Below are 11,750 nucleotides of genomic sequence, written 5' to 3' on the forward strand. Positions count from 1 at the left end.
CAACGCCCTAGGGTGAAGCCTAGGTTGCCCGGAACGTAGAAATGACCATAACTTTCACACTGCTTGCTTTTATTCGCTTTATACGATGGAAAAACTGTTAGGTTTATATTGTATTTTATGCTTCTGACGTTGACTTCTTAGGCCCTAACTATTCGATCTGGTGGAACAACGCCCTAGAGTGAAACCTATGTTGCCCGGAACGTAGAAATGACCATTACTTTCACACTGGTAGCAATTATTCCTGTTATACGATGGAAAAACTGTTGTATTTTTATTGCATTTTATGCTACGGCCATTGACTTTTAAGGCCCTAACTATTCAATCTGTTGGAGCAACGCCCTAGGGTGAAGCCTAGGTTGCCCGGAACGTAGAAATGAGCATAACTATCACACTGGTTGCGATTATTCGTTTTATACGGTGGAAAAACTGTTGTATTTATATCGTGTTTTATGCTTCTGGCGTTGACTTCATAGGCCCTAACTATTCCATCTGGCGGAACAACGCCCTAGGGTCAAGCCTAGGTTGCCCGGAAAGTAGAAATGACCATAACGTCAACATTGGTAGTAATTATTCGTTTTATACGATGGAAGAACTGTACTATTTATTTTGTATTTTATGCTTCGGGTGTTGACTTCTAAGGCCCTAGCAATTCGATCTGGTGGAGCAACGCCCTAGAGTGAAGCCTAGGTTGCCCGGAACGTAGAAATGACCATCACTTTCAAACTGGCTGCAATTATTCCTGTTATATGGTGGAAAAGCTGTTGTATTTTTATTGCATTTTATTCTTCGGGCATTGACTTCTAAGGCCCTAACTATTCAATCTGTTGGAGCAACGCCCTAGGGTGAAGCCTAGGTTACCCGGAAAGTAGAAATGACGTTAACTTTCACACTGGTTGCAATTATTCGTTTTATTCGATGGAAAAACTGTTGTATTTATATTGTATTTTATGCTTCGGGCATTGACTTCTAAGGCCCTAACTGTTTGATCAGGTGGAGCAACGCCCTAGGGTGAAGCCTAGGTTGCCCGGAACGCAGAAATGACCATAACTTTCACACTGGTTGCAATTATTCCTGTTCTACGATGGACAAACTGTTGTATTTATATCGTATTTTATGCTTCTGGCGTTGACGTCTAAGGACCTAACTATTCGATCTTGTGGAGCAACGCTCTAGAGTGAAGCCTAGGCTTCTCGGAATGTAGGAATGACCATAAATTTCACACTGGTTGCAATCATTCGTTTTATACGATGGAAAAACTGTTGCATCTTTATCGCATTTTACGCTTCTGGCGTGGACTTCGAAGGCCCTAACTAGTCGATGTGGTGGAGCAACGCCCTAGAGTGAAGCCTAGGTTGCCCGGAACGTAGAGATGACCATAACTTTTACACTGGTAGCAATTATTCGTTTTATGCAATGGAAAAACTGTTCTATTTATTTTGCATTTTATGCTTCGAGCGTTGACTTCTAAGGCCCTAACTGATTGATCTGGTGGACCAACGCCCTAAAGTGAAGCCTAGATTGCCCGGAACGTTGAAATGACCATAACTTTCACACTGGTTGCTATTATTCGTGTTATTCGATAGAAAAACTGTTACGTTTATATTGTATTTTATTCTTATGGCGTTGACTTCTTAGGCCCTAACTATTCGATCTGGTGGAACAACGCCATAGAGTGAAGCCTAGGTTACCCGGAACGTGGAAATGACCAGTACTTTCACAATGTTTGCAACTACTCATTTTATACGATGGAATAACTGTTGAACTTATATTGTATTTTATCCTTCTGGCGTTGAATTCTTAGGACCTAACTATTCAATCTTTTGGAGCAACGCCCTAGGGTGAAGCCTAGGTTACCCGGAAAGTAGAAATGACGTTAACTTTCACACTGGTTGCAATTATTCGTTTTATTCGATGGAAAAACTGTTGTATTTATATTGTATTTTATGCTTCGGGCATTGACTTCTAAGGCCCTAACTGATTGATCTGGTGGACCAACGCCCTAAAGTGAAGCCTAGATTGCCCGGAACGTTGAAATGACCATAACTTTCACACTGGTTGCTATTATTCGTGTTATTCGATAGAAAAACTGTTACGTTTATATTGTATTTTATTCTTATGGCGTTGACTTCTTAGGCCCTAACTATTCGATCTGGTGGAACAACGCCATAGAGTGAAGCCTAGGTTACCCGGAACGTAGAAATGACCAGTACTTTCACAATGTTTGCAACTACTCATTTTATACGATGGAATAACTGTTGAACTTATATTGTATTTTATCCTTCTGGCGTTGAATTCTTAGGACCTAACTATTCCCTCTGGTGGATCAACGCCCTAGAGTGAAGCCTAGGTTGCCCGGAACGTAGAAATGACCATAACTTTCACACTGGTTGCAATTATTCCTGTTCTACGATGGACAAACTGTTGTATTTATATCGTATTTTATGCTTCTGGCGCTGACGTCTAAGGACCTAACTATTCCATCTTGTGGGGCAACGCTCTAGAGTGAAGCCTAGGTTGCTCGGAATGTAGGAATGACCATAAATTTCACACTGGTTGCAATTATTCCTGTTATACGATGGAAAAACTGTTGTATATTTATCGTACTTTATGATTCTGGCGATTAATTCTAAGTCCCTAGCTATTCGATCAGGTGGAACAACGGCCTAGGGTGGAGCCTAGGTTGCCCGGAACGTAGAAATGACCATTACTTTCACACTGGTTGCAATTATTCGTTTTATTCGATGGAAAAACTGTTGTATTTATATTGTATTTTATGCTTCGGGCATTGACTTCTAAGGCCCTAACTGTTTGATCAGGTGGAGCAACGCCCTAGGGTGAAGCCTAGGTTGCCCGGAACGCAGAAATGACCATAACTTTCACACTGGTTGCAATTATTCCTGTTCTACGATGGACAAACTGTTGTATTTATATCATATTTTATGCTTCTGGCGTTGACGTCTAAGGACCTAACTATTCGATCTTGTGGAGCAACGCTCTAGAGTGAAGCCTAGGCTGCTCGGAATGTAGGAATGACCATAAATTTCACACTGGTTGCAATCATTCGTTTTATACGATGGAAAAACTGTTGCATCTTTATCGTATTTTACGCTTCTGGCGTGGACTTCGAAGGCCCTAACTAGTCGATCTGGTGGAGCAACGCCCTAGAGTGAAGCATAGGTTGCCCGGAACGTAGAGATGACCATAACTTTTACACTGGTAGCAATTATTCGTTTTATGCAATGGAAAAACTGTTCTATTTATTTTGCATTTTATGCTTCGAGCGTTGACTACTAAGGCCTTAACTGATTGATCTGGTGGACCAACGCCCTAAAGTGAAGCCTAGATTGCCCGGAACGTTGGAATGACCATAACTTTCACACTGGTTGCTATTATTCGTGTTATTCGATAGAAAATCTGTTATGTTTATATTGTATTTTATTCTTATGGCGTTGACTTCTTAGGCCCTAACTATTCGATCTGGTGGAACAACGCCATAGAGTGAAGCCTAGGTTACCCGGAACGTAGAAATGACCAGTACTTTCACAATGTTTGCAACTACTCATTTTATACGATGGCATAACTGTTGAACTTATATTGTATTTTATCCTTCTGGCGTTGAATTCTTAGGCCCTAACTATTCGATCTGGTGGATCAACGCCCTAGAGTGAAGCCTAGGTTGCCCGGAACGTAGAAATGACCATAACTTTCACACTGGTTGCAATTATTCCTGTTCTACGATGGACAAACTGTTGTATTTATATCGTATTTTATGCTTCTGGCGTTGACGTCTAAGGACCTAACTATTCCATCTTGTGGGGCAACGCTCTAGAGTGAAGCCCAGGTTGCTCGGGATGTAGGAATGACCATAAATTTCACACTGGTTGCAATTATTCCTGTTATACGATGGAAAAACTGTTGTATTTTAATTGTGTGTTATGCTTTTAGCGATGAATTCTAAGTCCGTATCTATTTGATCTGGTGCAGCAACGCACTAGAGTGACGCCAAGGTTTCTCGGAACGTAGAAATGACCATTACTTTCACACTGGTTGCAATTATTCGTTTTATACGATGGAAAAGCTGTTGTATTTATTTCATATTTTATGCTTCTGGCGTTGACTTCTTAGGACCTAGCTATTCGATCTGGCGGAGCAACGCCATGGAGTGAAACCTAGGTTGCCCGGTACGTAGAAATGACCATTACTTTCACACTGGTTGCAATTATTCCTGTTATACGATGGAAAAACTGTTGTATTTTTATTACATTTTATGCTTCGGGCATTGACTTTTAAGGCGCTAACTGTTCAATCTGTTGGAGCAACGCCCTAGAATGAGTCCCAGGTTGCCCGGAACATAGAAATGACCATTCCATTCACACTGGTTGCAATTATTCCTGTTATACGATGGAAAAACTGTTGTATTTTTATTGTATTCTATGCTTCTGGCGTTTAATTCTAAGTTGCTAGCTATTTGACCTGGAGGAGCAACGACCTAGAGTGAAGCCTAGGTTGCCCGGATCGTAGAAATACCATTACTTTCACACAGGAGGCAATTATTCATTTTATACGATGGAAAGACTGTTGTATTTATTTTGTAGTTTATGCTTCTGGCGTTTAATTCTAAGTTGCAAGCTATTTGACCTGGTGGAGCAACGACCTAGAGTGAACCCTAGGATGCCCGGAACGTAGAAATGACCATAACTTTCACACTGGTTGCTATTATTCGTTTTATACGATGGAAAAACTGTTATATTTATATTGTATTTTATGCTTCTGACGTTGACTTCTAAGGCAGTAGCTATTAGATGTGGTGGAGCAACGCCCTAGAGTGACACCTAGGTTGCCCGGATCGTAGAAATGACCATTACTTTCACAATATTTGCAATTATTCATTTTATACGATGGAAAAACTGTTGTACTTATATTGATTTTATTCTTCTGGCGTTGACTTCTTAGGCCCTAACTACTCGGTCTGGTGGAAAAACGCCCTAGAGTGAATCCTAGGTTGCTCGGAATGCAGAAATGACCATAACTTTCACACTGGTTGCAACTAGTCCTGTTATACGATGGAAAAACTGTTGTATATTTATCGTACTTTATGATTCTGGCGATTAATTCTAAGTCCCTAGCTATTCGATCTGGAGGAGCAACGCTCTGTAGTGAAGCCTAGGTTGTCCGGAACGTAGAAGTGATCATTACTTTCACACTGCTTGCAATTATTCATTTTATACGATGGAAAATCTGTTGTATTTATGTTGTATTTCATGATTCTGGCGATTAATTCTAAGTCCCTAGCTATTCTCTCTGGTGGAGCAACGCCCTAGAGCGAATCCGAGGTTGCCCGGATCGTAGAAAGACCATTACTTTCACACAGGAGGCAATTATTCATTTTATACGATGGAAAGACTGTTGCATTTATTTTGTAGTTTTGCTTCTGGCGATGGCTTCTAAGGCCCTAACTCTTCGATCTGGTGGAGCAACGCCTCAGAGTTAAGTCTAGGATGCCCGAAACGTCGATATGATCATTACTTTCGCACTGGTTGCAATTAGTCATGATATACGATGGAAAAGCGGTTTCATTTTTATTGTATTTTATGCTTCTGGCGTTGACTTCTAAGGCCCTAACTATTCGATCTAGTGGAGCCACTCCCTAGAGTGGAGCCTAGGCTGCCCGGTACGTGGAAATGACCACCACTTTCAAACTGGTTGCAACTATTCCTGTTACAGGATGTAAAAACTGTTGTATTTTTATTACATTTTATACGTCGGGCATTGATTTCTAAGGCCCTAGCTATTCCATCGGTTTGTGCAACGCCCTAGGGTGAATCCTAGGTTGCCCGGAAAGTGGAAATGACCATAACTTTCATACTGGTTGCAATTATTCGTTTTATATGATGGAAAAACTGTTGTATTTATATTGTATTTTAAGCTTCTGGCGTTCACTTCTTAGGCCCTAACTATTCGATCTGGTGGAACAACGCCCTAGGGTGAAGCCTAGGTTGCCCGGAACGAAGAAATGACCATAACTTTCACACTGGTTGCTATTATTCGTTTTATACGATGGAACAACTGTTATATTTATATTGTATTTTATGCTTCTGACGTTGACTTCTTAGGCCCTAACCATTCGATCTGGTGGAACAACGCCCTAGAGTGAAACCTATGTTGCCCGGAACGTAGAAATGACCATTACTTTCACACTGGTAGCAATTATTCCTGTTATACGATGGAAAAGCTGTTGTATTTATATCGTATTTTATGCTTCTGGCGTTGACTTCTTAGGCCCGAACTATTCCATCTGGTGGAACAACGTCCTAGAGTAAAGCCCAGGTTGAGCGGAACGTAGAAATGACCATAACTTTCACACTGGTAGCAATTATTCGTTTTATACAATGGAAAAACTGTTCTATTTATATTGTATTTTATGCTTCTGGCGTTATCTTCTGAGGCCCTAACTATTCGATCTTGTGGAACAACGCCCTAGAGTGAAGCCTAGGTTGCCTGGAACGTAGAAATGACCATCACTTTCACACGGGTTGTAATTAATCCTGTTATAGGATGGAAAGACTGTTGCATTTTTATTGTATCTTATTCTTATGGTGTTGACTTCTTAGGCCCTAACTATTCGATCTGGTGGAACAACGCCGTAGAGTGAAGCCTAGGTTGCCCGGAACGTAGAAATGACCATTACTTTCACACTGTTTGCAATTATTCCTTTTATACGATTGAACAGCTGCTGTATTTATGTCGTATTTCATGCTTCTGGCGTTGACTTCTTAGGCCGTAACTATTCGATCTGGAGGAGCAACGACCTGGAGTGAAACCTGGGTTGCCCGGAACGTAGAAATGACCACTACTATCACACTGGTTGAGAATTATTCCTGCTATACAATGGAAAAACTGTTGTATTTTTATTGCATTTTATGCTTCTGGCGTTCACTTCTTAGGCCCTAACTATTCGATATGGTGGAACAACGCCCTAGGGTGAATCCTAGGTTGCCCGGAACGTAGAAATGACCATAGCTTTTACACTCGTAGCAATTATTCGTTTTATACAATAGAAAAACCGTTCTATTTATTTTGTATTTTATGCTTCGGGCGTTGACTTCTAAGGCCCTAACTATTCAATCTGTTGGAGGAATGCCCTAGGGTGAAGCCTAGGTTGCTCGGAAAGTAGAAATGACCATAAGTTTCATACTGGTTGCAATTATTCGTTCTATACGATGGAAGAACTGTTGTATTTATATTGTATTTTATGCTTCTGGCGTTGACTTCTAAGGCCCTAATTATTCGATCTGGTGGAGCAATGCCTCAGAGTTAAATCTAGGATGCCCGAAACACCGAAATGATCATTACTTTCACGCTTGTTGCAATTATTCCTGTTATACGATGAAAAGACTGTTGTATTTTTATTGTCTTTTATGCTTCAGGCGTGGACTTCTGAGGCCGTAGCTATTCGATGTGGTGGAAGAACGCCATACAGTGAAGCCTAGGTTGCCCGGAACGTAGAAATGACCACTACTTTCACACTGTTTGCAATTATTCATTTAATACGATGGAAATGCTGTTGTATTTATATCGTATTTATGCTTCGGGCGTTGACTTCTTAGGCCCTAACATCTCGATCTGGTGGAGCAAAGCCCGGCAGTGAAGCCTAGTTTGCCCGGAACGTTGATATGACCATGACCTTCACACAGGTTGCAATTATTCATTTAATACGATGGAAATGCTGTTGTATTTATATCGTATTTTATGCTTCGGGCGTTGACTTCTTAGGCCCTACCTATTCGATCTGGTGGAGCAACGCCCTAGAGAGCAACCTAGGTAGCCCGGAACGTAGAAATGACCATCACTTTCACAATGAATGCTATTATTCGTTTTATACGATGGAAGAACTGTTATATTTATATTGTATATTATGCTTCTTGCGTTGCCTTCTAAGGCACTAACTATTCGATCTGGTGGAGCAACGCCCTAGAGTGAAGCCGAGATTGCCCGGAACGTAGAAATGACCATCACTTTCGAACTGGTTGCAATTATTCCTGTTATATGATGGAAAAACTGTTGTATTTCTATCGCATTTTATGCCTCGGGCATTGACTTCTAAGGCCCTAACCATTCAATCTGCTGGAGCAACGCCCTAGGGTGCAGCCTAGGTTGCCCGGAAAGTAGAAATGACCATAACTTTCATACTGGTTGCAATTACTCGTTTTATATGATGGAAAAACTGTTGTATTTATATTGAATTTTATGCTTCTGGCGTTCACTTCTTAGGCCCTAACTATTCGATCTGGTGGAACAACGCCCTAGGGTGAAGCCTAGGTTGCCCGGAACGTAGAAATGACCAGAACTTTCACACTGGTTGCTATTATTCGTTTTATACGATGGAAAAACTGTTATATTTATATTGTATTTTATGCTTCTGGCGTTGATTTCTTTGGCCCAACTATTCATTCTGGTGGAACTACACCCTAGCGAGAAGCCTAGGTTGCACGGAACGTAGAAATGACAATTACTTCCACACTGTTTGCAAATATACATTATACACGATGGAAAAGCTGTTGTACTTATATTGTAATTTATGCTTCTGGCGTTGAATTCTAAGTCCCTAGCTATTCGATCTGGTGGAGCAACGCCCTAGAGTGAAGCCTAGGTTGCCTGGAACGTACAAATGACCATCACTTTCACACTGGTTGCTATTATTCGTTTTATACGATGGAAAAACTGTTATATTTATATTGTATTTTATGCTTCTGACGTTGACTTCTTAGGCCCTAACCATTCGATCTGGTGGAACAACGCCCTAGAGTGAAACCTATGCTGCCCGGAACGTAGAAATGACCATTACTTTCACACTGGTAGCAATTATTCCTGTTATACGATGGAAAAGCTGTTGTATTTATATCGTATTTTATGCTTCTGGCGTTGACTTCTTAGGCCCGAACTATTCCATCTGGTGGAACAACGTCCTAGAGTAAAGCCCAGGTTGAGCGGAACGTAGAAATGACCATAACTTTCACACTGGTAGCAATTATTCGTTTTATACAATGGAAAAACTGTTCTATTTATATTGTATTTTATGCTTCTGGCGTTATCTTCTGAGGCCCTAACTATTCGATCTTGTGGAACAACGCCCTAGAGTGAAGCCTAGGTTGCCTGGAACGTAGAAATGACCATCACTTTCACACGGGTTGCAATTATTCCTGTTATAGGATGGAAAGACTGTTGCATTTTTATTGTATCTTATTCTTCTGGTGTTGACTTCTTAGGCCCTAACTATTCGATCTGGTGGAACAACGCCGTAGAGTGAAGCCTAGGTTGCCCGGAACGTAGAAATGACCATTACTTTCACACTGTTTGCAATTATTCCTTTTATACGATGGAACAGCTGCTGTATTTATGTCGTATTTTATGCTTCTGGCGTTGACTTCTAAGGACCTAACTATTCGATCTGGTGGAGCAACGCCCAGGAGTGAAGCCTAGGTTGCACGGAATGTAGTAATGACCATAACTTTCACACTGATTGCAATTATTCGTTTTATACGATGGAAAAACTGTTGCATCTTTATCGTATTTCATGCTTCTGGCGTTGACTTCTTAGGCCGTAACTATTCGATCTGGAGGAGCAACGACCTGGAGTGAAACCTGGGTTGCCCGGAACGTAGAAATGACCACTACTATCACACTGGTTGAGAATTATTCCTGCTATACAATGGAAAAACTGTTGTATTTTTATTGCATTTTATGCTTCTGGCTTTCACTTCTTAGGCCCTAACTATTCGATATGGTGGAACATCGCCCTAGGGTGAATCCTAGGTTGCCCGGAACGTAGAAATGACCATAGCTTTTACACTCGTAGCAATTATTCGTTTTATACAATGGAAAAACCGTTCTATTTATTTTGTATTTTATGCTTCGGGCGTTGACTTCTAAGGCCCTAACTATTCAATCTGTTGGAGGAATGCCCTAGGGTGAAGCCTAGGTTGCTCGGAAAGTAGAAATGACCATAAGTTTCATACTGGTTGCAATTATTCGTTCTATACGATGGAAGAACTGTTGTATTTATATTGTATTTTATGCTTCTGGCGTTGACTTCTAAGGCCCTAATTATTCGATCTGGTGGAGCAATGCCTCAGAGTTAAATCTAGGATGCCCGAAACACCGAAATGATCATTACTTTCACGCTTGTTGCAATTATTCCTGTTATACGATGAAAAGACTGTTGTATTTTTATTGTCTTTTATGCTTCAGGCGTAGACTTCTGAGGCCGTAGCTATTCGATGTGGTGGAAGAACGCCATACAGTGAAGCCTAGGTTGCCCGGAACGTAGAAATGACCACTACTTTCACACTGTTTGCAATTATTCATTTAATACGATGGAAATGCTGTTGTATTTATATCGTATTTTATGCTTCGGGCGTTGACTTCTTAGGCCCTAACATCTCGATCTGGTGGAGCAAAGCCCGGCAGTGAAGCCTAGTTTGCCCGGAACGTTGATATGACCATGACCTTCACACAGGTTGCAATTATTCATTTAATACGATGGAAATGCTGTTGTATTTATATCGTATTTTATGCTTCGGGCGTTGACTTCTTAGGCCCTACCTATTCGATCTGGTGGAGCAACGCCCTAGAGTGAAGCCTAGGTTGCCTGGAACGTACAAATGACCATCACTTTCACACTGGTTGCTATTATTCGTTTTATACGATGGAAAAACTGTTCTATTTATTTTGTATTTTATGCTTCGGGCGTTGACATCTAAGGCCGTAACTATTCAGTCTGTTGGAACAACGCCCTAGGGTGAAGCCTAGGTTGCTCGGAAAGTAGAAATGACCATAAGTTTCATAGTGATTGCAATTATTCGTCTTATACGATGGAAAAACTGTTGTATTTATATTGTATTTAATGCTTCAGGCGTGGACTTCTGAGGCCGTAGCTATTCGATGTGGTGGAAGAACGCCATACAGTGAAGCCTAGGTTGCCCGGAACGTAGAAATGACCATTACTTTCACACTGTTTGCAATTATTCATTTAATACGATGGAAATGCTGTTGTATTTATATCGTATTTTATGCTTCGGTCGTTGACTTCTTGGGCCCTAACATTTCGATCTGGTGGAGCAACGCCCGACAGTCAAGCCTAGGTTGCCCGGAACGTAGATATGACCATAACCTTCACACAGGATGCAATTATTCGTTTTATACGATGTAAAGGCTGTTGCATTTATTTTGTATTTTATTCTTCTGGTGTTGACTTCTTAGGCCCTAACTATCCGATCTGGTGGAACAACGCCGTAGAGTGAAGCCTAGGTTGCTCGGAATGTAGAAATGACCATAACTTTCACACTGACTGCAATTATTCGTTTTATACGATGGAAAAACTTTTGCATCTTTATCGTATTTTATGCTTCTGGCGTTGACTTCTTAGGCCGTAACTATTCGATCTGGTGGAGCAACGCCCTGGAGTGAAACCTGGGTAGCCCGGAACGTAGAAATGACCACTACTATCACACTGGTTGCAAATTATTCCTGCTATACGATTTGAAAAACTGTTGTATTTTTATTGCATTTTATGCTTCTGGCGTTCACTTCTTAGGTCCTAACTATTCGATCTGGCGGAACAAGGCCCTAGGGTGAAGCCTAGGTTGCCTGGAACGTAGAAATGACCATCACTTTCACACGAGTTGCAATTATTCCTGTTATAGGATGGGAAGGCTGTTGTATTTTTATTGTATTTTATACTTCAGGCGTTG

Source organism: Calliopsis andreniformis, unplaced genomic scaffold, assembly GCF_051401765.1.
Source record: "Calliopsis andreniformis isolate RMS-2024a unplaced genomic scaffold, iyCalAndr_principal scaffold0015, whole genome shotgun sequence".
Classification (NCBI taxonomy): Eukaryota; Metazoa; Arthropoda; class Insecta; order Hymenoptera; family Andrenidae; genus Calliopsis; species Calliopsis andreniformis.